The sequence below is a fragment of the Delphinus delphis genome, chromosome 1 (genome assembly GCF_949987515.2).
Source record: "Delphinus delphis chromosome 1, mDelDel1.2, whole genome shotgun sequence".
In the NCBI taxonomy this organism is placed as follows: domain Eukaryota; kingdom Metazoa; phylum Chordata; class Mammalia; order Artiodactyla; family Delphinidae; genus Delphinus; species Delphinus delphis.
This window is the reverse complement of record NC_082683.1, coordinates 167,692,280-167,717,797: the sequence shown is the minus strand read 5'-3', so window position 1 is coordinate 167,717,797 and position 25,518 is coordinate 167,692,280. Positions and strand designations below refer to the sequence as shown.

Here is a 25,518-nt window from a genome sequence, read left to right as displayed (position 1 = left end):
GTAAAGGCAAGAAGATGCTGCATCCTGTGAGCTGGATGCAGGGAGTATGGGGAGCCTGTTAGGTGGGCAGTGGAACTGCAGCTGCTGCCAGAGGTGCTCCTGGAGGCAGAGAAAGAGGTGCTCTGGTCTCCCCTCCCCTCCTTGGACCCTCTAATCTCCCACTAGTGTTTCTTTCTTAAGGGTTGAGTCCAGAGGGAAACTGGGAGCCTGGGAAACCCGGCCTGTAGGGGTCAGTCCCCCCGAAAGCAAAACAGAGCAGAGGAGCATGAAGAATAGATCTAAGGGCTTCCCTGGTGGCGCAGTGGTTAAGAATCCGCCTGCCAATGCAGGGGACACGGGTTCGAGCCCTGGTCCGTGAAGATCCCCCATGCCGTGGAGCAACTATACCTGTGCACCACAACTACTGAGCCTGCACTGTAGAGCCCATAGGCCACAACTACTGAGCCCGCATGCCTAGAGCCTGTGAGCCACTACAGAGTCTGCGCTCTAGAGCCCGCATGCTGCAACTACTGAACCCTGTGCACCTAGAGCCCGTGCTTGGCAAAAAGAGAAGCCCCCATTCTCCACAACTAGAGAAAGCCCGCACTCAGCAACAAAAACCCAATGCAGCCAAAAATAAATAAATTAAAATAAATAAATTTTAAAAGAAAAGAATAGATCTAAAAGCAAAGAGGTCCAGAACCAGCACATCTGAAAAGACAAATGCTGCCTTCAAAGGAAGATGGTCATAGTCTGCAAAATCATTAGGGATGTGGGCACAGTGAGGGCATGATTATCCATCACATCCAAAACCGGATGTGGAAGAATTAGGAGCTGAGTTTAGCTGAACAGCACAGAGGGCAACCACCTCTACTGCCTCCACAGCCAGAACTTTGGACTGGATTTCATCCATGGGCCTAACCAGTGTGACTCACTATATTTCATTAGTATTCACTGGTAAAACTAAGCATGGACCACAGTAACGGAAAACATTATTTTGGTAGGAAAAATTTAAATTTGTGTTTTATAGGTGTGGTTTTTGTTGTTGATGTTGTTATTGCTAATAACACTGATATCCAATACACATGCATTTATTTATAATTTGGGAACTCACTGCTGGGTGATTACCTTGTTTTCACAGGTCAATCCCATTCCCAGACATTCCTACTTCAAGATTGAAGTAATTTCTTTAAAAGTGATGTTCGACCGTTGACTGTTGATGCAATGTTCTATTATTAACTAACATGTAATTAGTTCATTAAAAAACTACCTCAACTGAATAGCATGTAACTTAATACAACCTATCAAAGTGGAGAAATCCACAGTTTCTCACAAATGGGAGCAAAATTACAGTGCAGGGAAACTGGAAACGAGAAGATGCCAGCTGGCAGGACACTAAGTGTTTCGGATTACCGTGTGTTTATGACCTCTGTGTTCTAGAAAAAAAATTAATTAGATTATGCTATTTGAGAATCTTGGAATGCCATGGCTCTGTGCCAGGCTTATCAGAACCACACATCTGAAGTTTAATTAAGCTGTTTTAAATTTCACCTGTATTTCTAAGTTTTGAAAAAGCAATAAATGTAGGAACTAATAAATAACGGTGGAAGAATGCTAAGATTCCCTCAGATGGCAGCATTCAGTGTAAAATCATGGGCTGTTCCAAAGTCTACTATACACTTGTTTTCTTGAACACGAACGTGATACGAAGCAGTGCTCTTTCTTTAAGAGTATTTGGAAAGTAAACATATGCAACGTGGGAACTCTAATTATAGAAACTTAGCAAGTTGTTTTTGAAAATACAAATCATTCTTTAATAGTGTGTCTGTATCTCAGGTTGGGGTCAAGATGGAGAAAGGCAAGTGAGTTCCAGCACAGGGAAAGGGAAGAGAAGAGAAATTTACTTCTCGTTCACCTTGATGAGGGAGTCTTACTGACTGACTTTCCAGCCTGTCATCATATGAGTAGGTGTCATTTTTTTATTATTTACTTTTTCTTTATGTATTTATTTTTATTGAAGTATAGTTGATTTACAATGTTGTGTTAGTTTCAGGTATACAACAAAGTAATTCAGTTATACACACACACACACACACACACACACACACACACACACACACACACATACATATTTCTCTTTTTCAGATTCTTTTCCCTTATAGATATTGAGTATAGTTCCCTGTGCTATACAGTAGGTCCTCACGGGTTATCTATTTTATATATAGTACATAGGGTGTATATGTTAATCCCAAACTCTTAATTTGTTTACTTTTTAATTGTGGTAAAATATACAAACATAAAATTTACCATTTTTACTATCTTTAGGTTTACAGCTCAGCAGCATTTAATATATTCACACCGTGGTAATTCTTGCCACCATCCAATCCACCTGCAGAACTTGGCTTAAAGTTCTTTCATTAATCATTTTCTAAAAATTAAAAAAAAAAAAGAAACTTTAAAAAATGCTCTAGGACTATTTGGTCAAGGGCTGAAAATGTGTGGGACAGTATATCTGTGTCTGCATGTGTGGGACAGTACATCTGTGTCTGCAAGTGTGGGAGCCCGATGGTCCTGCCTCATGGTCCTACAGCTGAAGAATCTAAGGGGTTTGACTGTGTTATCAGATAAGTTAGTTGTGATTGAGTAAAATGACTGTCCAAACAGACTTAATGGAAGGAGAATATTGGCTCCTTTTGAGAAAACAAACATGACAGTACAGAAACTGATACCACTTTAAAGAAGCTATTTCATTAAATTATTAATTATTAATGAATATTCAACAAATACTTACTGAACACCTACTTGTACTAGATATTGTTTTAGGCTGTGAGGGATTCATGGTAAGCCCTGAAATTCAAGGGATTTCAATAATTCAAGACTAAGCCCTCACTCCCATAGACCTTATATTCCAGTAGGGGAGTTTCTAGATACACAGATAAGTATGCAATAAATTACGAAATGTTAAGTATGGATAAGAGAAATGAAAGCCAGTTAGGTTTCCCTTTTCCCATTTATTCCCACTTACAATATTCCAGAGACAAAAAAGAATCATGAGAGTTAAGAGAAGAGAAAGTCTCAACACAAAAGAGGTGACCAATATGTTCACCGCTGCAGAAATATTTGGGAGGAAATAGACTGAAAAAGTCTGATCACAAGTCAGTGCCCTTTGAAACGGTAACTATATGGGGGGAAAATACCTGGCAGAAAATTAAAATTCAGTAAATAAACTGTTTTATCTAATAACATCAACTCACATATTTGGCTGATTTCACTACCTGGATTAAGCTCGTCCATTCATTCAACAGATATTAACAGATTGCTTAATTTGTGTCTATCCTGGTGATACATATAACAGTGAACAAAACAGAAAAAGCACTGCTCTCATGGAGCTTTACACGCTGGAGGAGATAGATTTTGAACATAGCAGTAAATATGGAACCTGTTAAGTAGTTACGAGCTCTATGAAGAAAGGAAAGTCAAGTACCAGGGAATGGAACCTTGGCCCTGAATTTGGAGTGTGCCTGGCATCCATGAGGAACAGAAAAGCCCAATGTGACCAGAGCACAGAAACAAGAGGGTGAGGACAGATGATGTGGTCCAGGGAAGTAGGGATCAGATCTCGTAGAGCCCTGTAGGCTGATGTAAAGACCTTGATACTGACTGTGTGTGGGAGCAGAAATCAGTGAGAGTTTTAAACGGTGGAGTGGAATGATCTAACTTATGTCTTTGTAAGATAGCTCTGCCTTGTGTTGTGAACAAATTGAACATTTTGTATAGTTGTGGTGCAGACATACCCTGAAGGCCGTTGCTAATTTTACATACTATCTTTTGCTACTTGATTCAATAAAAAAAAAAAATCAGCCTGGCTACTTATTACCTCTAGGTCAATGATGGATGAGATGATGTATTGGTATCAGTCAGGGTAACAACCAGTAGGCTATATATTAATACAAATCTATACATTAATAATATGAATAATATTAATTATACATTAACTATATGTCATAATACACACACACACACACACACGAGAGAGAGAGAGAGAGAGAGCAAGGAAATGGCTTTTGTGAGTTGAGCTGTCTAGACAAGCCCCAAATCCCTAGGACAGGCTGTCAGGATGGGCAGGGTAGAAACTCGTAAGCAGGAACTGATGCTCCAATTCACAGGTAGAGTTTCTTCTTCCAGAGGGAAACCTCAGTTCTGTTCTTAAGGCCTTTCAGTGGATTGGATGAGATCCACTCAGATTATCCAGGAATCTCCTTTGTGTAAAGTCAACTGATTGTAGGTATTAATCATACTTACTACACACCTTCACAGCAATACTGAGATGAGTATTTGATTGAATAACTGGGTACCAGAACATAGCCAGGTTGTCACATGAGGGATCATCACAGAGGACTAAGCAATTTTTACCCAGTAATAAGTGGAATGGCTTTGTGCAGACTGTGAGAACTCTTTCCTCTACCCTCTGCTTTGTAACTGGCTCTTTTGAATTATGCAGACAGCCTCAGATGTGGATTTCCTGTCTGATAGGCTACAGTCAGGTTCCAAATGACAGAACATTAATTAGGAGGATTGGTCTTGTTTGTGAACTCATTAGCCCTCGGAGCCTGGCTTCTGCAGCTGGATGTTCCAGTGCCAACCGGGTAAATGTCAGCCCCAAATGGCAGCCATCTGGCTCTTGTGTCCAACTTTGTCGCCCCTCCATTCATCAACTCTTTAATAGAAGAAGAGTGGTATTGCCTGCACTGCTGTCCATATTCAGTATTCAAATGCCTCTTTTAGGAACAAAATAGTGCCTGTGTGATTTTGCGTAGGTCGCCGGTAAATTCTAAGGATGAGGAAAAACAACGCTCCAGTTCATCCTATTGACCCCAGTGAACTCCGCTCAATAAATATTTGCAGAGTGACTGAAGGCCAAAGCATGCCTTGAGTTTATGCAATTTGGTGACATTTCTACTGCGAAAACTGTGTTACTACAAACTTTATCTTGGAAAACTCCTGATAGGTGGTAAAGTTGCTCTGAACCTAGGAAGCTGCTATTGGCCAAATTATGTGCTTTCAGAGAGAAACATTTCCTGTGAATTAAAAAAAAAAGAAAAGAAAAGAGAAAAAAAGAAGGCCCCAGCATGACTAATACGGTAAGAATGTTCTCACCTTCTCCAGGAGAAGAAAGGAGTCAGGTAGAGTTTTGCAGCAATCAGTGGTCACAAACCTCAGTAGACACTCCAGTCATTAACTAACCACACGCATGTGGCACATGGAATGGAACATCCCGGGGCTCTGAAACCACAGGCATCTATCTGCTGGATGAAAGGAAGCAGTTTCACAGGCCTGGACAGAAAAAGGATGTGGTGAATTTTCAAACAGTTCTGATTTATAGGCAAGAAGGTGCAAGGTTATGGTATGCAGAGAAATGAACCATTATATTTCTCGTCACCCCACACCCCCTTCCAGAAACCCTGGCTGCTGTGGTTTCTAGACCAAGACTGTCACCATGACAATCACCAAGCCTGGTCCTTGTTCCCGTTGTCCAGCCACACATCTGTGCAGTGATCCTTCAGGAATAGCTATGAAGCCGCTGCCTTTGGTTACCAGCCAAACCAGGGTGTGATATTTTTTCCTGTTTAATTAAAAAGAAAAAAAAGGCTTACCCATTTGCTTTTGCCAGCTATCTGAAAGTTCAAAAGGTAAAGAACATTTCCCTCCACAAATAAGCCGTGGAATGTATTTGGAAGTTGAGTTTTCATCAGCAGTTGCTGTTTTTGATCCATTTATTCCACTGCTAAGGAAGGAAAAACAAAAAAAGCAACTTTGTATTTATAATTTGACATCAGTGGGAGGGGCTCTAGTAATTTCAGGTCATCTTTCAGACATTAATAGAGGTCAGTAACACCCTCAGGTGGGAGGGACTTGTCACGCCCCCTTGGCACAGGAAGAGTTCAAGTTTCCCTTTGCAGGAAATAATAAAATGAATCCTTGCTCACTTCGAGCCCTTCTGATGATGGGCTAGGATGGCACTTTATAAACCCACCTATCCTTGTGAGATACTCTTTTCGTAAAATTATATTCTTCATTTATTATCATGCAAAGCTGAATGTCCTATTTACTGCATCGGGCTGCCAACAAGGTCCCATGAAGGACCAAGGCTTCTGTCCGTGGAACTTTGCAGGATACCCTCCAAAGGATTCCCTTTCATGCTGACCCAAGGGCAGACAGGAGCTTATGGAGGAAGTGACATTTGGATGGGGGCTTGAAAGGCAGAGGATTTGCACAATAGAAAAGGACATAGCCTAAGTGTCTGCTGCCTGCCCCACCTCATCTTCTAACATGCTGGGGTTGTTTTTCAGTTGCTGAAGAAAATTGGCTTAAATCTCCATCCTCCATCCATACTGTGGAGCGTCAGCACCCTCCTCAGTATACCTCACAGGTCTTTAGGGGTTGACTTTCTCATGGTCATTTTCCTACAGTTTCTTGCTTCACTGAATTCTCAATCTCTTCTCTGCCTCTCATCTTCTCAAGCTATTTTTTTCTCTCTCTGCCCTACATCACTCCTACCCTTAGCTTCTCAAAACATCACTGACATAAGGTTGCTCCATGCCTAGATTTTAAGATAACCAAGAAGAATCACAGCCCAGCACACAGTTGGCAACATCTTAAATTTTGTATCAGATATCCCTCACCAATCTCCCTGGTCCCGTTAGATAGGAGATATCTTAATAACCATCCTATTTGGGGTGTCACTTGTCATTAATCTGGGTCCACAGCTAAAGTAAGGCAAAACTAATATATCAAGAGATCCCCTGATATTACAACTTGAAGAACCAACAAACTTTCTTTTTTCATAGCAGGATGGAGTCAGATTTCCAGGCTTGCCTTTGGCCCTGCTGCATGGGATCATTCGGGGACCCGGTTGGGAACGAGTTTTTGCTTCCTTGTCCTCCAGGCCTTGTATTTACGTGGCTAAGGCTGACAAACCCCAGCTGTCACAGCCACAGGAAAGGGGAAGAGAGTGGGAAGGAACACGTACCGCCCATGGCTCTCAGCCAGGACTGGCACCTACCACTTCTGCTCAACGCCATGTGTAGGAATTCAGCCTTAAGAGCAAACTAAGTGCAGGGAGCTGAGAAGTGTAGTTACTACTCAGGTAGCTCTGTGCCAGGCCCCATCTCCTTTACTACAAAAGGAGGTGAGAACCACTGTGGGTGGAAACCTGGCAGTCTCTGCCACATCCTCCTTCCACTCTTTCCCTTACACCCATCTTTCCTTCTCCACTTCTCAGCAGCCAACATTTAGATTCCTGCCACATTTTTAAGGAAAAACGATGGATAGATGGATGACACAGACAGATGGAAAGACATACCGTGTTCTTGGATTGGAAGAATCAATATTGTCAAAATGACTATACTACAGATTCAATGCAATCCCTATCAAACTACCAATGGCATTTTTCACAGAACTAGAACAAAAAATTTCACAATTTGTATGGAAACACAAAAGACCCCGAATAGCCAAAGCAATCTTGAGAACGAAAAAGGGAGCTGGAGGAATCAGGCTCCCTGACTTCAGACTATACTACAAAGCTACAGTAATCAAGACAGTATGGTACTGGTGCAAAAACAGAAAGATAGATCAATGGAACAGGATAGAAAGCCCAGAGATAAACCCACACACATATGGTCACCTTATCTTTGATAAAGCCAAAGCAATCTTAAGAGAGAGAGAGAGAAAAAAAATGGAACTGGAGGACTTGATTCTTCATGGTTTAATGCTCTTCTCCCAGAAAAGACTCAGTGGCTGCAACTTCCATCACTAAAACAACCCGTTAAGCTCTGCACTGAAGAATCTGATGCCTCTGAGGTAAGTGCTCCCTGTTCCTACAATGCAGTCACCAAGCAGTTGTTTCACTCTGTGTGTGCATGTGCATGCCCACTTATGTGCAAGCATGTAAATGAGAATTTCTTCTTTCTGGTACTTGAGGGACTGAGGGCAAGATGGGGGGAGGGGGAAGTATTCCCTAAGAAGGAAACGCTGAAGCAAAGTAAAGGAAAGAGGAAAAGGTGGTTGCTTCCGGGTAATGGATGGTCAAGTTTACTTGGCTCATAGGTTACAGGAAAAGGGATGGGGGTCTTAGTGTGGAATCTTTCCAGTCGCAAGTAAACAGAAACCAAATGCAAACCAGCAGAGGCTAAAAACAGTGATATGCGAGGTTGTAGAGGTAGGTCTGGTTCCAAGTCTGGCTTGATCCAGGGCTCCGGAAAGTGTCATCAAGTCTTCGTCTCTATCTCTGAGCGGTTTGGCCTCTGTCTTCCCAGATAGGCCCTCTCCAGAGGGGCCCTGATATCTCTAGGCCATGTGTTATCTGGAAAATGTTTAAGTTGATGTTTCCAGCCAGTCGCTAAGGTAAAATAAAGGCAAAATTCCAAAGCCAGGTCATCCGGTTCAGAACTTGCAAGGTAAGGATGGAGAGCTAGTTCTACTGCTCCTGGGTTGTCCTGACAGAATGAAGATTTTAAAAAAGGGCAGAAGTAGTGGTTGGGGGCTGTTTCTGAAAGTAGAGAGGGGAAGGATTTTTTTAAAGAAATTTCTCTGGAGAGAGCTCTTCTCCAAAGCCTTCTCCATGCCATGAGCGCCTCATGTGGGCTAACTCTTATGCATCAAGTTTACTGAGGACACATCTGTGGACTGCTCTGAGTTGGGACACACAAACACTGGATGTCTGAGTCATAGACCATGAGAGCAAGATGGAGGATCTATCTTGGGATCAGCCAACCAGTCCAGAATTTGTTGAGACAAGTGACGCCTGAGTGTCTTTGAAAGACTAGGGATTGGCCAGATGGGAGAAGAGCCAGTGTGGGCTTAGCCTGGGTCCTGGCCCAATAAAGCCACCAAAAGGCATGGAGGGAACTTTAGTAACATGAAACTGAAAATGAACAGTGTATTCTTGGGGGCTGCAGAAGGACTTACTTACAGGAAATCCATCATTATGGGTCAGGGGAGCTGCAGGAAGTCGGTCTCCACTAATGGGAATTTCCAAAAAACCAATGAAAGTATCTACAACAGGTAAGGATGGTTTTACACATTTGCCACCCAGAGAGCATGAAGCCAGCTCAGGAGAGGACCATTTTAAGTACGAATTTTCCTTACTTCTTAACATTCCTCCTTCTCCACCCATAACTCTGATCACAAAGGGATCAGAAACTAGTTAGCAAGTGGACAGTTAGGAGAGGTATAAGGTAGAGAAATATAGAATAAGTCAACCATATCATTTCTATTTCCCCCAGCTGCCTCCCAGCCTGAAGCAGCCCTGAGTCAGGGGATGGGAAGATATTTGACTTAAATCAAGTTCAAAGTTTTCAGGACTTCCCTGGAGGTCCAGTGGCTAGGACTCCGTGCTCCCAGTGCAGGGAGCCTGGGTTCGATCCCTGGTCAGGGAACTAGATCCCACATGCCACAACTAAAACCCGGCGCAACCAAAAAAAAAGTTCAAACTTTTCACTAATATCTTGGACTCCACATTGCAATTTCTAAAGTGAACTCTATTTGTGACTTAAAGTGACTTTAGGATCTAAGTATGATCAGAAAATTGGCTATAGGAATTTTTATCTAGGTAGAAAAAACTTTAAAGGGATAGTGGAAAACAAAAAAATAATTTCATTTGATTGCCTTATAAATTCTGCTTGTTCAGTGTTTACATCTTCCTACAAATCATGATCCAGAGGGGGAAAAATATCTTCGCTCCTCCAGAAACCATAAAATTCCCTAAAAACACTCTTAGTGTTCCTTCTTGAGTCACTGCCCCACCTGCCAAACCTGAGACAAAAGAGTCAGGTTTTGTCTGACCAGAAGTAAGTTCCACCAGAGCAGGGGTCTTCTCTGCCTTGTTCACTTCCTGAGTCTCCAGGGTCTGAAAAAAATATCTTATATGTATAGTAGGAGCTTAATAAATATTTCTGGATTGGAAAAAGCAGTATAATCATTGCCTTCAAGAAGCTTAAAGTCCAGTGGATGAGAAAGGCATGTAAGCACAAGAGAGTAGAGAAAGTTCAATGACACAGGAAATCATAAAGCTGTCTAAGAGAAAACAGAGGGTTGGCAGGGTTGGGGAGGTGGGGTGAAGGAGGGATGCCTAAGGCTTCCAAGATATGATGCAATGTGGGATAGTAAAGGATAAACAGAACATGGCCCCTTTAGGCCGTTGTTTTCCTGCCCTCCCCTTCTCTTTGAGGGTTTTCATTTTTTGTCTCCTCTTTTGATGGGGAGGAACAATGGGCAAAGGGTGAGTATTCTGGACCTGCTCCTTCCTGGGTGTGGTCTTTTCTGTGGCTACACCAGTGGTATGACTTTACAGGATCTCAGCACGAAGCCTGTGGGACTGTAGCTCTGTGGGATCTTGTCAGATCCTACCCCAGCCCTAAGGTCAGAACTGGGGAAAGATGTAGTAATCACCACAAAGGCACATGGGCTCAAAGGCAAAGCTGGCATTGAACAGAACCCTTCCTGCAAACTGCGCCTGCAGGAAGCAACCGGGAGCTTTTCCTGTGTGCAGCCAGCTCAGTGGGGTTAAAATATGATTAAGCCTAAACATATAAACAGCAAATTCTCAAGTTAGTGATGATATAACATTCTGTTAGGGTTAGGCTGGATTAGAGCTGATTGTGTTGCCTCATATTGGAATCTGGCCCAACATGTTGATTCCTTTTATAAATCCTGTAGTCATCCCCAGGAATAGCATGACCACCAAAGAGAAGCCTTTCTAAAGTTTCTGGTTTTAGTGAGACATTCCTTAGCATCACCTGGGAACACCCCAAGCAACTGGCTCTTAGGGCCTCGGGAAAATCGCACACATCTAGAGAGGAGGGCCTGTGGTACCCTGGTCAGGAACACAGATGGCGCAGACCCAGGTGGAGTGTGCTCTAAATCACACCCTAACAGAGAAGGAACGTGAAAGGCAGTTCAACATAAAGGAAAAATAATACCACACTTGGTTGACATCACATCCAACTGCAGCCAGGGCCCGATTTGTAATCCTTCATCCTTTCTGGTATTCATTCAGCTGCTATCGATGCCCCACAGGAGGGATTCTTCTTCCAGGGCAACGAATGCTCAATTCATCAGGGAACAGAAGCCCTGCTCCTGTGCTATTTCCCCAGGATCTTCAGAAGGTTTGAATATAAATAGAAACCAGAGACATATTATTTTCAGAAATGAACATATTTTCACTCTAGTTTAAGGATGTGGATCCTTATCGTTCCCTTCCACATGGAGAGCATCCCTGCTCTGCACCATGTTCCTGGTGATGTTAAAGAGAGCCTGCAAGAAGCCCCAGAAGGTGGGCTACCCTGCTCTGTTCCAACCACAGCCTTTCTGAAGGCGCTTAATGCAAAAGCAAATGTTTCAACTGGGTAAGGAGCTAAAATAATGAAGCTCTTTTTTGTTTTCTCTTCTTTTCTTCCTTCCTTCCCTCTTTCCTCCCTTCCTGCCTTCCTTCCTTCCTTCCTTCCTTCCTTTCTTTCTTTCTTTCTTCTTTTCCTTTCTTTCTTTCTTTCTTTCTCTTTCTTTCTTCCTTCCTTCCTTTCTTTTCTTTCTTTCTTTCTTTCTTTCTTTCTTTCTTCCTTTCTTTCTTCTTTTCCTTTCTTTCTTTCTCTTTCTTCCTTCCTTCCTTCCTTCCTTTCTTTCTTTCTTTCTTCTTTTCCTTTCTTTCTTTCTCTTTCTTTCTTCCTTCCTTCCTTTCTTTTCTTTCTTTCTTTCTTTCTTTCTTTCTTTCTTCCTTTCTTTCTTCTTTTCCTTTCTTTCTTTCTCTTTCTTCCTTCCTTCCTTCCTTCCTTCCTTCCTTTCTTTCTTCTTTTCCTTTCTTTCTTTCTTTCTTTCTTCCTCCCTTCCTTCCTTCCTTCCTTCCTTTCTTTCTTCTTTTCCTTTCTTTCTTTCTTTCTTTCTTCCTCCCTTCCTTCCTTCCTTCCTTCCTTCCTTTCTTTCTTCTTTTCCTTTCTTTCTTTCTTTCTTTCTTCCTCCCTTCCTTCCTTCCTTCCTTCCTTCCTTTCTTTCTTCTTTTCCTTTCTTTCTTTCTTTCTTTCTTCCTCCCTTCCTTCCTTCCTTCCTTCCTTCCTTCCTTCCTTCCTTCCTTTCTTTCTTTCTTTCTTTCTTTCTTTCTTTCTTTCTTTCTTTCTTTCTTTCTTTCTTTCTTTCTTCTTTCTTTTAATATTAGCTCCAAGAAAGAAATGCTGCAGGAAGTCATAACCATAATAGTTATCATGATATTAATATGCAACATCTGGGTGTCTAGGGATGATAACAGTAGTCACACCAGTCCTCCTAAGGCCCTAGAGACAATTCCATCTCAACTCTGGGTTAATGAAAAAATGGAACACAGTTCTTTAAGTTTGAATTGGAGTCTACTTTGTAACACTGCTGGGATTGAACCAAAGCTGGTGAACCATCCCATGTTAAAAAAATGAGCTGTTTTCCTATTTGATAAAATTAGAGAGTAGACTCTAAACACTTGAATTCAATACAAGAAAGACTTCAGAATGAAATGCTTGGTGTTATCGACATCATTCCCAGACTCATCTGGGAAATTCCCACCCACAAACTTTCTCCGGTGACCCTGATCTTGTGACTAACGTGTCTCCTGGCTTCTCCAAAGCCATCATCTTCCTGGCCTGCTGTCAATGGAATAACGAAAAAAACAGGGATCTGAAGAATGGAACTCAAGTCACTCTCTCCCCACTGCTGATTATCCGGTGACAGGTTAGCTGGCCCTTTCAACCTCAGTGATTTCATGGTAATAATAATATTTTGCCTGTCTGAAGGCAGGAGGCTAGGCAAGATGGGTGATGGATCTCAACTTGATGTATATTTTATCTACTTTACCTTAAACTAGTGCCATGAATCAACCAAATGACTATGCTCTGAACACAGAACTTACGTACACACACAAAAAGAATGAAACAAAGTTTAGAATTCATGTGACTTTGCTTATACCCACTTATTTTCATTTGAACAACTTGGTATTTTCTCAGTTGATGGTGAGGTTTTTATATCATCAAATGATTCCTTGAGGTTTCATCCAGGTGGAAGGTCCACAATTCTATTGTTTTTTTCAGAGGAATTTAAAATAAATGTGAGAACAAATGGGCCATGTATGGTCAGGCCACTCAAGATGGCTGTCCTCTTGCTTTCTGTACATTCCCTGCTAGACCAGTGCCTGCTTCACCTACACCCCACTCACATACCTGACCTTCCTACACACTTGTCCCCACCCCAGGTAGTGATTGCTCTTATCAAAAGGGTAATGAGGGATATGCACTACTGCTAGTTTTCATGGTAGCGGAGGAGCCAACCTGAGTCAAATTCCGCTATAACTGGTAACCTCCCCCCTGACCCCTGGGGGTGAAGACTGTCACCGTGTCCTGCCCACCATCTGCTGCACATGGTGGGGTGTCACTCCAGGACCTTGCTTCAGATGTGTAAGTTCCCCCATCCATTAAACCATTGATGTCTCTGTTGCTGACTCCTGGCTCTTTCTTTGATCTTAACGCTGGGCAAGCACAGGCTTCATAGGCCTGTGGGGTGCAGCCCAACAGGCCAAAAATTCAGTCTGGTCGCTAAGATATCTCTGGGAGCCACCACCTCGTTTTCATTTTTGCAGCACTTCTTGCCTTATTACAATAGCTCTCTTGTCAGTCTTGCTGTTTAGGGGACCACCCCCCTCCAGTTCATTGCATGCTTCTATTGTGTACTTTTCTAGACCTAGATCTAATGAATCACCTGTGCTTCACCCTGCCACCCACACCTGAGTGCCGGCCTTTCAGAAAGCTTCTCCAACTTGACTTTCTCATCTCACTTCCTGTCGTTCCTCAACATGAGATGTCTCACTGGCCACAGGTGACACTGGCCATCCCACCATATTCCACCAGGGAAAGACCTGCTTTCAAGCTCCTTCAGGTCGTTGGCAGAATTAATTTCCCCGTAGCTGGAGGACTCAGGTCTCCCCAGTCTTGCTAGCTGTTGTCTGGGGGTGCTGCATGCAGTTTCCAGAGGCTGCTCTCACGTTTTTGTTCCATGGCCCCCTTCACACACTTCCAAAGTCTTTGACTTCAGAAAGAACTCGGTCCATTTCCAGACAAAGAAAGACAACTACTGTATGCTATCACTTACATGTGGAATTGAAAAAATACAACATACTAGTGAATATAACAGAAAATAAGCAGACTTAATGATATGGAGAACAAACTATTGGTTACCAGTGGGGAGAGGGAAGGGGGGAGGGGCAAGACAAGGGTAAGAAAGTAAGAGGTACAAACTATTAGGTGTAAAATAAGCTACAAGAATATTTTGTACACCATGGAGAATATCACCAATATTTTATAATAACTATAAGTGGAGTATAACCTTTCAAAATTGTGAATCACTATATTGTACACCTGTGACATGTAGTATTGTACAGCGATGATACTTCAGTTTAAAAACAAAAAGGCTCACCTGATTAGATCAGACCCACCCTCGTAATCTCCTTTGGATCAACAAAACTGACAGGGACCTTGATTACACCTGCAAAATCCTTTTTGCCATATAATACAATTATAGGGGTAATATCTTATTCTAGTAACAAGTTCTACCCACACTTAATGGGAGGGAAGTATATAAGGTCAAAGATCACAGGGGTCATCTTCAAATTCTACCATAACGTCCTTTCCTCTCTGCCCGACAAACTATTTATCATCCAGGAGCTAGATTAAATGCACCTCCTGTGTTAAGGAATCCTGACATCCTCAGGCTGAGGTGCTGGCCCTGTGGGTCCCTATTTGTCACAATACTATTATATGTATCACATCGTATTATGCCTAGCTGTGTGTATCTGTCTGAATTAAGATGTAAGAAATTGGGATATTGTGGGATTCTCAGTTTCATATTGTATACTGTGAATCCCATGTTTTTTGATACTGAGTTCGCTGTGTTAAACCCCTTTCTGGACACTGTACACCCTACTTGAAAGGGAGGTGTGTCAGGTTGTCTAGTAGGAAGTATTTTCCCAGGTGAGGGTGGAGGCTTCATGCCAGGTGATGCATGGGTCCTCTTTACTTCACACACTAGTCTTGCACGTTCAATAACTCAAGCCCTTCACGCCAGCAGTACAGACATAAGGATTCAAATGTAAGATTGGAACTGCTATTTGCATCCGTGATACATTCACGTTTGGTCATAAGAGACTAGCTCGTATGAGAAAGTAGTCTTAGCAAACTGAACGCAAAGATGATGAAAAAGAGATGTAATCTTTAAAATTTAAAATTGGACAGTTATTTTGCATCTTTTATCCGAATGAATAAAGCTGGTGGTGATTAAAAATGGAATAAAATAATTAAGCAAGAGCACCTCTGGCATCCATATAAGAACTTCAGAATGGCTGTTAGTTACACTGCATTCATTTTTCCCCTGGGAAATTTTCCTTCATAAAGGAAATGGAAGGAATTCACATTTACTGTGTTTGATTCTTCCACCTGGGAGCCAGTTCGGGTCTCATCTAGTCTTTCCAGGACAAGTGAATTCAGTTTTTTGGTACCATTTCCCTAAGGTGCACACAGCAGAGATGAAAACCACATGAGATTATTGGATGGTACGTAGACACCAATGTGTATTCAAGATTTGGAGGAGGTAACTGCTTTTGCCTATTCAGCAATGCAAAATATAGCCTCTCTGTCAATTTTCTGGAAAGAAAACTGGAATTTGAGTAATTTTATACTATAGGCTGAATTTCAGGATTCTTCATTTTGAAAAGAATGAGCATGGGAAATCATCCAGAACCACAGCTCTTTGCTATGACTCCCTGAAAAAAGAAGCTGGAACTTACCTCCCTATATTCTTTCAGGCAGGGTAACCTCACTCAGCAACCACTCTGCCTTCAGAATACACCCAGGAGAAAGAATAACACCTTACCTTGAACCATGTTTGCAGAGAATTAAACTCTCTGTCAATGGAACGCTAGCCACAAAGGCACCCGTTAGGACAATATTTAATGAAGCATCTTGACCTGGCACCAAGCTTCCATTAATGGAATCAAGAAAGATCTGCCAGTGTTCTGGGGAAGATGATTCCTACACTTCCCCTCCAAAATGTTTTCAAATATGCAGAAGAAAAAAAGCAAAAGATGAATCAAGTGGAATACCTCGTGGACAATTTTTCTAAGCTGGGATGAATTATGTTAGCTTCTGTTCCCTGATCATTCCCTTCCCCAAGAAATGTATGGCTATTTCCACTGCCCTAATCAGCAGAGACAGTTTAAAAATTGATCTGGAAAATCGGCAGTTGACCCTGTGATCCTGCACTTTGTCGACACGTTCGATCACATCTGGTCTTGAACTGTAAAATTGTTGGCCTATTCCCCAGCATACGGCTCTGACAGCTGCAGGCATTTTGTCCACAGAATAACTCCTCTCCCAGAGACTTAGGAAACCAGGACAACACAGCTTTCATTGCTAGATCCCTTAACCACAAAGAGAATTCTAATAAGCTTCTACGGAAAGGCCCTTCGGCTTAAGATTTTCAAAAAGAAGAAGCATTAGGAAAGAGCACGGGCAATAGCATATATTTGGGTGTGGGGAGATCTTGATTTAAATTCTGACTCTATCTTTGACCCTTGGTTATCCAAAAGGGAGTAAGAGATTCACATTCTGTTCTCTGAAAAAGAAAATATTGTAGGGATTGAATTAAAGTGCCAGGATTTTTAAAACATTAAAAAAATAATTATGTAAGTTACACGATTTAACTCAGCAGCACCATATTGCCCCCCTAGTCTAGAACAACTTGATATTTTATAGTAAAAGACATGTGTTCACTAAGTCGACAAGAGTTTACTGAGTCTCTTCCCTGCGTCAAACTCATTTCTAAAAAATATGTGATATGCTTGTATGTAGAATCTAAATTATGACACAAATGAACTTATCTACGAAACAGAAACAGACTCACAGACATAAAGAACAGACTTGTGGTTGCCGAAAGGGAGGGGAGTGGAGGAGGGAAAGATTGGGAGTTTGGGATTAGTAGATGTAAACTATTATATACAGAATGGATAAACAACAAGGTCCTACTGTATAGCACAGAGAACTATGTTCAATATCCTGTGATAAACCGTAATGGAAAAGAATATGAAAAAGAATGTATATATAACTGTATCACTTTGCTGTACACCAGAAACTAACACATCATTATAAATCAACTATACTTCAATAAAATACATTTTAAAAAAAAAAGAGAAAATGAGAAAAAACCATGGAAGCTTTGATGGCTTGAAAGAGCGCACGTCGATTCTATTAATATTTCATTGGCAGGAATTCCATCCTATGGCCCCACTGAGACAAGGAGGCTGAAGATCTCTATCAGCCTCTGCTGCTCATTTATAGAATGCTTGTGATTTTCAGATCTTCCATTTTTCCTTCTTGTACCAACCTTCAACCTGTAAGGACTGAAAATTCCACCTGCATTACAGATTTTAAAAGATTAAAAATAAAAATATGTGCTATGAATCACCTCTATAGAAGGGACTAAAGACATAATTTAGCTGACTAGGAAATCAACCTTTTGATTTTAAACTATCATTTTATGATATAAATAGTATACTAAAGGATTATCTCTTTAAAATGTTTACTCTTATTGAACATATATTGAACTATCTCATTTAAATCACATAACAGGGGCATGAGATAAAATATCACTGCATAAGTAACAGACTCAGAGGTCTATAACCACATGTCCAAAGTTACACAGCTTGTTGAGTAGGTGAATCTGCCAGGATTCAAACCCCAGTTCTGTGTGACAGCACAGGGTATGTTGATAGCACGCCACCATGATAACCTCTTCAGGACTCTGACTGCTTCAAGGAGTTCCTCACAGACTTTCAAAGAAATTGACCCGTTGGCAGCATTAGAATAAGCTGGCATATTTAGGTCATCTAAAAGAGGTTATCTTAAAACAATATTAAGGCTTCCTGTAACTTAAGCTAGAAGTTCCATTTGAATTCCTTATGATGGCATCTAAGTTTGTCCTTGACTCCAGTCTAAGTCTCCAGCTTCCCGAGGAGCTGTTTCTCCCACCCTCCTGGCCTCCATGCACTCTGCACTTTGGCCACATCATGTGACTTACTCTTCCCTGTATGGCCTGAGCTCTTATATGGCTCCATGACCTTCTTTCCAGAGAACCATTTCAACTGCTTGTGACTTCCAGAGCAGGAATTGGGGACTCTTTTTAATTTGCTCCCATAGAATTCTGTGCCTATCTTTATTATTATACAAATTACATTTATTTTAATTATAGATTCATAGTAAACTATAAATTCACTATACTTTACCTATGCTTGTCATCCTAGTATCAAGTATAGCATTAGCATTTGACTTAATACATGTTCCTTAAATGAACGAGATGTAACCTCTTCATGTATCCCATCACTCTTCTTTTATGTTCCTTCCAAATGATGCTGAAAGTTAAATGACTTCTTATTGTATAAATATAGCTGATTCACTTCATTGTACAGCAGAAACTAACACAACATTGTAAAGCAACTACACCACAATTAAATACATAAATGACTTGTAGTTTGAATGATATTTTCAAAGCAATACTTAGGAGGATTTTCTTAGCACCCCTTGTGGTCACTCATGGAATTGCCCAATCATAGCTCCCTAAGTATAAGAAAGAAGGTAACACGAGCACTTGCAGAAAAACTCACACCCCACACACCAAGGCAAAAGACCAAACAAGCACACAATTCATCCATTTATTCAACTAATATTTGTCATTTAATTTCTAAGGCATCTCAGTCACATAGGACATCCAAACATTCATTTTCCTAAATGAAGGTTTAGTACTCTCGATTCCCATGACTATGATTAATAGCTCTGATTTTTGATGTTTGTAAGATACCTCTCATCTAAAAGTGTTATGGAGACTTTCTATTCCTGACAAGATGTCAAAATAACACAGGTTTTCTCCTCCATTCCCAAGTCCAATCCTGAATACGCCAAATGTGGGAGAGACGTGAGATTGATTGGTCTGGGAAAACAATGCCACAAATTTGAGAAACTCCTGAAAGAGAGATGAATGGATTTTGATGTAGGAGAAAATGGTGGTTCAGAGATGAGGGCTATGTGCAATCAGGGGATAGGTTGGGGAAAATCTTTCCACTGTTCTCTTTTCTCACTACAGCCTTGTCCCACCAGAATTGTTGCCCATTCCATCACCACTGCAAAGCCAACACTGAGCAGTTCCATACCAGGTCTGCCCAGCTGGAGGCAGCATGCAAGTGCATCTAGTGGTGCATGAGGTGGAGAGTCAATGGTTGCAGGAAGATGAGCTAAAACATTACTTTCCTCTCCCTCCTTAGTTCCTAAACTCGTTTATTACAATCATGGAAAAGATCTCTTAGATAAGAGTAGTACTAAGGGTGATGGAACAGGGAGTTTTACTGAGGGGCAGGATTAACTGGTTGGGAGTGTGCCAAATGGGCAATGGTTCAGCCTAGATTTAATACCAATGTTTTCCATTCTGAGCCATATCTCCCTACCTCCATTAAATGTTTCAGTAAAGGCATCAGGATTTAGGATTTAGTTTCCCTCATTGGGCATCTTATTAACCAAAGTAGCTGATACATTCAGAGAAATATGAGCTTTTAGTGAATAATAAGAAATTTTATAAGTTACCTGCTATAAAAGAAAGGTAATACTTTGAATGATCTATACTGGAGGACCAGATTAATGTATTAGATCAAAAATGAATTAAAACCAAGCATAAAAATATTCTCAAAGAGTTATGGAAAGATATGACAATTTGAAATAGGGTCAAGAAGTTTTAAAAAGTAACTAATTGAATAATTGCCAAAACTTGGAAGCAACAAAGATAGCCTTCAATAGGTGAATGAATAAAATGTGGAACATTCAGATAATGATATATTATTCAGCATTAAAAAGAAATGAGCTATCAAGCCATGACAAGCTTCAAATGCATATTACTAAGTGAAAGAAGCCAATCTGAAAAGGCGACATACTACATGATTTCAACTATTTGACATCCTGGAAAAGGCAAAACTATGGAAACAGTAAAAAGATCAGTGGTTGCCAGGGGTTCTGTTTAAGGCAAGAATACAAAATAAAATTTAAAAAATGAAACCTTACTGAATATAAATAATACCACAAAGGAACAAGAATCAGATCTGACACCAGACTTTTCTACTGATTTACAGATTTTCCTTACCACAAACTGATGTAGCAAAACAACAAATTATGTTTCAAAATGTTTAAGAAAAATAATCTGAAACTATAATTTTGTACACAGAAAAGCTATTTTTAGATACAGGCATGAAATAAAGAGCTTCTCAAATATATATAAATTTAGAGTATTTCTTGCACAAAGATCTTCTTTAAGAACATTTTAGAGAAAGTAGTTTGACGAAAAGATGACATAAATCCAGGAAGATACCACAAGAAAAGGAATGAAAATATTATTAAAATTAGTAAAATTTAATGCTGACCATAATAATTCAGAACTAAAATTCAAGGTGACGGGAACTGAGGGAATGTTATATATTATGCTAGTCTACTTGTCTTCTTTAGAGGGAAGATAGAGCTATCCATAAGCTTAAGAAATTGAAAAAGAAAATAATTATAACTAAGGGTCTTAATATATTTGGAGTAACTCTGAGAATAATTAAACAGCAATCCCACTACTGGTCATATACCCTGAGAAAACCATAATTAAAAAAGAGTCATGTACCAAAATGTTCATTGCAGCTCTATTTACAATAGCCCGGAGATGGAAACAACCTAAGTGTCCATCGACAGATGAATGGATAAAGAAGATGTGGCACATATATACAATGGAATATTACTCAGCCATAAAAAGAAACGAAATTGAGCTATTTGTAATGAGGTGGATAGACCTAGAGTCTGTCATGCAGAGTGAAGTAAGTCAGAAAGAGAAAGAAAAATATTTGGAATTTAAGAAAAAAAAATGTCATGAAGAACCTAAGGGTAAGACAGGAATAAAGACACAGACCTACTGGAGAATGGACTTTAGGATATGGGGAGGGGGAAGGGTGAGCTGTGACAAAGCGAGAGAGAGGCATGGACATATATACACTACCAAACGTAAGGTAGATAGCTAGTGGGAAGCAGCCGCAAAGCACAGGGAGATCAGCTCGGTGCTTTGTGATCACCTGGAGGGGTGGGTTAGGGAGGATGGGAGGGAGGGAGACACAAGGGGGAAGAGATATTGGAACATATGTATATATATAACTGATTCATTTTGTTGTAAAGCAGAAACTAATACACCATTGTAAAGCAATTATACTCCAATAAAGATGTTAAAAAAATAAAATAAACTGTAAAAGAAATAAGAGAGAGAGAACTAAAGAAAACCAAGTGCTTCAATTTTAAAGATAGGACTAAAATAGTAAGGTTTATTTAAATGTCTGAATGCTGGATTTGGTATCTGATAAGCAGATGATTATTTAGAGCACATTAAAATAAAAGTCAAAACTTATCTGAGCAAATTTAACCAGAGCAGCAGGGTTTGCACATAGTACAAAAATGTAGTCCAAGAGGGAAGAGATATGGGAACATATGTATATGTATAACTGATTCACTTTGTTATAAAGCAGAAACTAACCTACCATTGTAAAGCAATTATACTCCAATAAAGATGTAAATAAAAAAAAAAGAAAAATAATTATAACTAAGGGTCTTAATATATTTGGAGTAACTATGAGAATAATTAAACTGTTTGTAATAAAACCTTCAGACAAAAAGAAATTCAATATTTCCAATGGAAGGCAAGACAGAAGAAAATAGAATATAAAATGGGTGATAAATAGAAAATACTAAAAATGAGTGTAGAAATAATATAATGTCTATTTTAATATATATAAGGGAATCAAAATAACCAATCAAAAGATAGATTGCAATACCTGGCAATTACAATATTACAATATTAGATTATAATATTTTCATTACTAAAGATACACTTAAAACACAAGGATATAAAAAGACTAGAAATAAAGAAATGAGAAATCATAACTAGGCAAAAAGAAAAATCAAAAAAATCCAGATAATTTTAATATTGGGAAAAATAGAATTAAAGGTGAAAAAATAACAAAGGATAAGTAGGAACTACATACAAGTAAAAATTACAACTTAAGAGGTTACAACTATAGGGACCATATATTCACCAAACAATGTAGCCTCAAAATAAATAAAGCAACAACTGACAGAATTAAGTAAGAAGTAAAAAATTCAATAAAGTTGCAGATTTAAATATAACTGCTTCAGATTTAAATAATCAGCAGATGAATAAAAATATGGAAAATTTGAAAAATATGACTAATATGCTCATTAAGAGAGAAAGAAAAAAGTTTACACACAAGTGGTAAATAAGCATTCTTTTAAGTGTATAGGCCTAAAATTGGCCAGGTACTAACCACAAATAAAGCTTCAACAAATTCCAAGGCTCAAAATTCATAAACACTATGTTCTCTGAACATAATACACTAAAACTGGATTAAAAACCAATACAAAAGTTTGGAGGACTTTTTTAAAATTTTGGCCACACCTCATGGCTTGTGGGATCTTAGTTCCCTGACCAGGGATCGAACCTGGGCTCTGGCAGTGAAAGCACAGAGTCCTAACAACTGGACCACCAGGGAATTCCCAGAGGACTTCTGTTTAAAATAAATGTTGACTGTATCCCTAGACCCATTAAATTAGCAGTAAAGTTTGCTTTGTTGTAGTATGTGTGTGTGTCTGTGTGTGTGTGTCCATGTATATATATATGTGTATTAAGATCTAAACCTACAAGAACAAGAAGAATGGACAAGAGTCAACAGCAAGAGACACCCCAAAAGCATATGAACTGTTGACACCAGGCACATCTGAAAGATGATATGAAGGTGAGGTTCTGTTTAAAAGCAGGTAGATTCACCAATATCCTCTGTCACTCTGTGCCATAAAGCAATGGGTTCCCTTCAACCAAGAAGAAGAAAATAGGTCAATGATCTGAAGAGAGAAAATGGACTTAGGAACACTAAGCTAAGTGAGGGCTAGTATACTACACTAAAACCATGGGGACTAATTCAAAATCTACATTCAAATTTTTGGGAATTTCAAACTTCCACCCAGATCTCAAAACCAGCAGCCAGGATTATACCCTCCAGACAGACTGTTGATAGAATCTTCCTGATGAAACTTACAATCCCAAGAGGGAAACTAATGGCACTCAATTGTAGGTTGTGTAGCAAAGTACACCAGAAAGACTAACCTACATGAAGTCCCCAACTGACAAGCCCTAACCACGTTTCAATCAACTTTTTAGTGGTTGTTTCAAAATACACCAGAAAGTCAATGACCAACAGATATTTGGAGATTCCTAAAATTAAAAATAGAGGTTAAAAAATGCTAACAAAAACCCAGCAATTTTGTACAACCTAAGATCATGAAGGGAGGAGAAAGCTTTACATAAACTATTATACCAGTAAAGAGATAAGATATTGCTTTCATAAACCAATAGGATGCTATAATACAAATAGAACACAACACAGGAACAAAACAAAAAGGGCCCATAGCAATTAAAAACACTGTAAAAGAAATAAAAGCTTAATAAAAGAGTTGAGAGATAAAACTTCTCCAAAAACACAACACAAACAAACAAAAAGCAAAGCAACAAACAAAGAATAGGTTACAGGTGAACCTCAAAATATTGATTTCTTGTCAGTCTGGAACAGCTGAAGCCCTGCTTGGTTAACTCCTAAAGGACTGGTTAGCTCCCCCAGGCTATTCAGAGAATGGTCTTAGCAGAGTAGGGTTCAATAGCATACACAGCATGAAAGACGTTGGGAATAGTTGATCTGGATTAAAAAAATGTAAACAACAATAATCAGCAAACGGAGTTAAAAATGTTTACCTGAGTAGAGGGAGTGGAACCAGGGATATGACACTTTTATAGAATTGTTTCATTTTCTATATGATGTGCTGGTGCAGAAACAGTTTAAGGCAGTGCCTAGACTATGAGGTCAGCACAACCATCCCCTAGCAGATGCAATATTGTCTGAGGACAGTTCACAGTTGATTAACTTTTGGGGAATTGCCCTCAGCTGTGGGGAACTGTCCTGCCCAAGACTATGCTCTACTAAAGTGGCCAGTAGCCAGTGGCCAGTACTGGCTGGTGTGGAAACACAAAGGCCTGACCACTTCCTTCCATTTAAGACAACAGTGAACTGCCATCTCAGCTCCAGAACTCCCAGAGAATCCACTGAGGCATCAACTGCAAGTGCACTGAGGGTCAACTTCTCCCTCTGTCCAGTCTCACCTTATTCATTTTCTAACAGGTAGGTTTCTCAAGAGCACTCTCTGAAAAAGGAACTGCACGCAACTTTCGGTGTCAGAATTTCTTTCCCAAGAACCTAACCTAAGACAACATCTAATAAGTATATGGAAGGAGGTCCAATCTTACTACTAATTAGAAAATACAGATTAAAAACAATGAGCTATCAATTTATACTTATCGATGGGCAAAATTAGATAGATAATACCAATATAAGTTCAGGCAAGGACAGTTCTGTCTTTTAATTGGGGTATTTAGACCATTTACATTTGGTATAATTATTGGTATGGTTAGGTTTTAACCTATCATCTTGTTATTTGTTTCTATTGTCCCAAGTATTCTTTGTTCTCTCTATCTTATACTTTGGATGGATCTTTTACTCATGCATATTTTTGTAATATGATGCACTGGCCTTTGGAAAATATTGGTTCACTAAATTATGCAGAACTTCCAAATGTTGACACATATCATTATATAATATCAAAACAATCACATTTATCAAAATTACCACCAGTCTCATCAGGAAAATCCTTAAGCAATGGGAAACTGTCAAGTTCACAGTAGTGGATACAGGTCTTTCATAATCTAATTTTCACTGGAAATCTCAAATTTTATCATTGGCAACAAATATTATCGGTTGTTCTCCTTGATGCGACAAATTCACTTTGTTCAATTTCAAGAAAATGTTTCCCAAATGCTCAAGCCTAAATGACCATTATTTGAGTCTTTCTTATAAGTAAAAATTGTGTTCCATGAAAAAAATGACTAGTTCCACTCAAACAACAACGTGGGCTTTCCCTGGAGACAACATTGCATTTCAAATGTGCAGCAGAAATGATTTATGCATACTTTCCCTTTTGTCACACAGAATGTTAAAAAGACACGTACTCAAGGGTTGGCATGTAGTACAATTAATAATTTTTATTGCTTCATCAAGGACATTGCAAAGCGAAATTTGATTTTTTTTTTTAAACTACAGTTAATGGCAGTAAAGAATACGACTACTAGTATGGTTTGTCACCATGAACTTGATTTGTGCTAAGGTGCCAGCAATTTGCCCACCCTGGCTTTTGCACCAGCAGTGCAAATTCCAACCTGGTGAAAAAGGCAAATAACATCTTAATACTGTGTACCTAGACCAAGTGTACCAAGTTCCACTGTGATGCCATAGTAAACTCACAG

The 25,518-nt window shown here is 39.7% G+C and overlaps 1 long non-coding RNA gene across 1 annotated transcript; it reads right to left on the bottom strand.

Moving 5' to 3' along the window:
* Positions 1-2,255: 2,255 nt before the first annotated feature.
* LOC132424870 (uncharacterized) lies at positions 2,256-5,678 on the bottom strand. The gene is made up of 3 exons (XR_009519294.1): positions 5,634-5,678; positions 5,137-5,285; positions 2,256-2,407 (listed from the first exon to the last, which is right to left on the bottom strand). It is a non-coding gene; the product is annotated as an uncharacterized lncRNA (long non-coding RNA).
* Between the last annotated feature and the right edge of the window lie 19,840 nt (positions 5,679-25,518).